The sequence below is a fragment of the Neofelis nebulosa genome, chromosome X (assembly GCF_028018385.1).
Source record: "Neofelis nebulosa isolate mNeoNeb1 chromosome X, mNeoNeb1.pri, whole genome shotgun sequence".
Lineage (NCBI taxonomy): Eukaryota > Metazoa > Chordata > Mammalia > Carnivora > Felidae > Neofelis > Neofelis nebulosa.
Window position 1 is genome coordinate 43,547,763 of NC_080800.1, and position 3,796 is coordinate 43,551,558.

At 36.4% G+C, this 3,796-nt stretch overlaps 1 pseudogene; it reads right to left on the reverse strand.

Annotated features, from left to right (window-relative positions):
- Positions 1 to 857: 857 nt before the first annotated feature.
- Positions 858 to 1,645, reverse strand: LOC131502063 (CDGSH iron-sulfur domain-containing protein 2-like; annotated as a pseudogene).
- Positions 1,646 to 3,796: the final 2,151 nt, after the last annotated feature.

The window sequence follows — 3,796 nt, forward strand, 5'->3', positions numbered from 1 at the left end:
TGTTTATTTCTAGTTGACCTTCAAGTTGCAGCAGCTCATGAGTTTAGCATAAGTATTCTTTATTTTGTATTTTTTTATTCTTTTATTTTTTAATTTTAATTTTATTTTTATTATTTTTAAAGATAATTTATTGTCAAGGTAGCTAACATACAGTGTATACAGTGTGCTCTTGGTTTCAGGGGTAGATTCCCGTGAAGTATAGGTATTCTTGCCATCCCATCCCACTTAGTCAAAGAGTTCAAGATACATATACAAAACACACATGTAAACAGACAAAAGCCTTTGTAAAGTAAACAAATCTTTTATAATGTAAATAACTGTTCCTTTTTGGAACTTTCTACATGCAGTTCATGTCTTTTCTGAAACTGAGATAGTCACACTTATTTGACACAATCTTTATAAAGCAAAGTGTTTATCACTTTGCAAACTCAAGTAATTCTTGAGAGCAACATTTTTTTTATTGATCTAAAAAGAATGGAGTGTGGAAGGCCAAAGAGGAAAAATCACTTCAAATGATCAAAACAGAAGAGGACTGAAAATAATATACCTAATCGTGTAGGGAGTAAAATTTTAGGTATAGATTCTATTGAAAATATTGATATTCAAAGGAATAGCTTTGGACCCATTGCCAACACTTAGATTTTTTTCAGTTAATTAAAACCAAGCGTGTTGTTTTTATTTAGGAAGATACATTAAGTCTTTTTAAAAAATATATATTTTTTTATTTTTGAGAGAGACAGAGAGTGTGAGCAGGGGAGGGGCAGAGAGAGAGAGAGAGAGAGAGAGAGAGAGAGAGAGGGAGACAGAGTATCCAATTGGCTGGGTCTCCACACTGACAGCAGTGAACCTGTTGCAGGAATTGCAAGATCACTACCTGAGCCAGAGTCAGTCACTCAAAGGACTTAGCCACCCAGGTACCACAGGAAGATACATTAAGTCTTTGAAGTAAGAATGAAAGGGTTGTACAATTTAATTTCTACATAAACGATTGTTTGAATATACAAAGTATCAAATATAAACAGTAGTGTAGCAAGAAAATAAATTGGCAGAAATAATTACTCAGCCAGTAGCAATAATTAAGACCACCATTTGAAAGATCTTCTATACACAAAGAATGAAGGAATATTGTTATAAGATTTTACAGCACACAACTGAATTCAATCTTAATTCATTCCTATTATGCTTCTTTCTTCTTCAGTATTAGTGGACACCCACATTACCTCCTGTCAATACATTGTGTTTATTATGTGAACTATCGCAGGCAGGTAACATCTTAGAATGTGAACACCTACAATAAGCTGCTTTAGTGAGACCCAAATCTTCAATGTTTATTTCATTCACCACTTTGAGATTTTCCTTTTGTATTTTAAGGTTAATCAAGCTGTCCTGTTGTTTTTCCTTCTGGAGAAATGGGCGAATTGCAAGGTAGCCAAGTAGTACAAGTATACCAAGGAAAGGCAATAACCAAAGCCATTCTGAAACTGTGAGCTGAGTGAACTCGGTAATGCTCTCGGGGACAGGGCCGCTCTAGATACACGGAGAGCTGCACCTTCCTGATGTGGGCCACACTCTCCAGTGCTATCCTTGCCAGCAGCGTCCACTCCTTCCAGAGGCGCCCCCCCCCCTCCCAGTTGAGTTGCTGCATCTGCTGCCCAAGAGCAGAAGTGGTGGGCGGGATGCATCGTAGCCTAGGTCCCACCACTGGGCAGGCCTCTGCCCATTTTTAAATCAGATTATATGTTTTTTTAAAATGTTTATTTATTTTGAGAAAGAGAGAGAGGGCAGGAGGAGGGTCAGAGAGAGGAAGAGGAGAGAGACAATCTCAAGCAGGTTCCAAGCTTTCAGTGTGGAGCCCCACACGGGCCTTGATTCCACATATTGTGAGATCATGACCTGAGTTGAAGAGTCAGACGCTTAACCAACTGAGCCACCCAGGCGCCCCAGATTATTTCTTTATTTTGGTGTTGAGTTGTATAAGTTCTTTATATATTTTAGGTATTAACCCCTTATCAGATCTATGATTTGCAAACATCTTTTCCCATTCAGTAGGTTGCTTCCATGTTTTGTTGATAGTTTCTTTCTCTGTGCAGAAGCTTTTTACTATATGCATTGCAGCGCTATTTATAAGAGCCAAGATATGGAAGCAGTCCAAGACCATTGATAGATTAATGAAAAAAGAAGATGAGGTATATATGTATGTACATATATGATGGAATATTACACAGCCATAAAAAAGGATGAGGTCTTGCTATTTGCAACAACATGGATGTACCTAGGGGATATTATGCCAAATGAAGTAAGTCAGAGAAAGACAAATACCATATGATTTCACTTATATGTGGAATCTAAAAAACACAACAAATGAATAAACAACAGAAGCAGACATATAAACCCAGAGAACTAACTGATGTTTGCCAGAGGAGAGGAGTGTGGGGGATGGGCAAAAAGGGTGACAGGGAGAGGGACATACAGGCTTCCAGTTGTGGGATGAATAATTCATGGAATAAAAGGTACAGCATAGGGAATATAGTCAATGGTATTGTACACAGACACACATATATATTTCCTTCACCTAAGTATTAATACACTTTTTTTATAACATAGTTAGAAATAATGACCACAGTCTATAAAACAAGTCTCAATAAATACCACAGCATTAGTTTCATTCAGACTACCTTCCCTGATTATGATTAAGTTCTAAATAACAAACAATAAATAAAAAACCACAAAAATGTTAAAAGAGGTTTTTTTGGAATGTTTAAAAAACACTTTTATATAACTCATAGATTAAAGGTAAATCATAATGTGAATTAAAAAGTATTTAGAACTGAATGATCATATACATATCAAAACTTGTGGGATATAGTTGAAGCAGAACTTAAAGGGAACCGTATAGCCTTGAAATCTTTTTATTAGAACAGAAGTCTAAAGAGTTGGTCACTTAACTGACTGAGCCACCCAGGCGCCCCTAAAAAAAGTTTTCTAAGGTAAGATCTACCTACTTAGAAACCTACTTAATACAAACTGTTTCAGGAAATGTAAAAAGAGGAAACACTCCCATATCATTGTATGCAATTGATATATAGTCTTTATGGAGAATAACCAATCTCACTTACAAACTTAGATACAAAAATCCTTAAAATGCTAGCAAACCAAACTAGCAATGCATATGAAAAAGATACATCATGACCAAATTTAATTTTTCTCAAGAAAGCAAGTATGGCTTAATATTAGAAAATTGATTGAGACTTCTGGTCAAAGATGGAGGGTTGAATCTCACATTAGTTTTTCCTCCCTCCTGAGACATTACTAAATGGATAGCAAAGGGATTTTAGAAAGCAAAAAATCCACAAAGACAAGGAGAGAGTATGCAAGAGCAATAAAATTGGGGGACCTAGAAAGCTCAGTTTTCAACTCCAACATGTAAAAAATTTAGAAGTTATTGCTCCCATGCTTACAATAAGAATGCTGGGCCAACTGAAAAATAGATGATTTTCTTAGACCCATTGGAGAACTGAAGTCACAGGGCAACCTGCCACCTTGAAATCTGGAGACACAGGCAGATACAAAGAAATTCGGTACCTGAGTTGTGCTTATCTGGAATGGAAGCCAGTATAAGCAATAGAGCTAAGACCACGTATTTTGTAATTACGGAGTAATTTGGACATATTGCTGGAAACTGTGGGCTGGTGCACACACACACACACACACACACAGGGAATATATCATTATATCTCTATATATCTATCATTATGTCTATATATAGAGAGAGGGATAGCCTGTTGACCCTGATTCT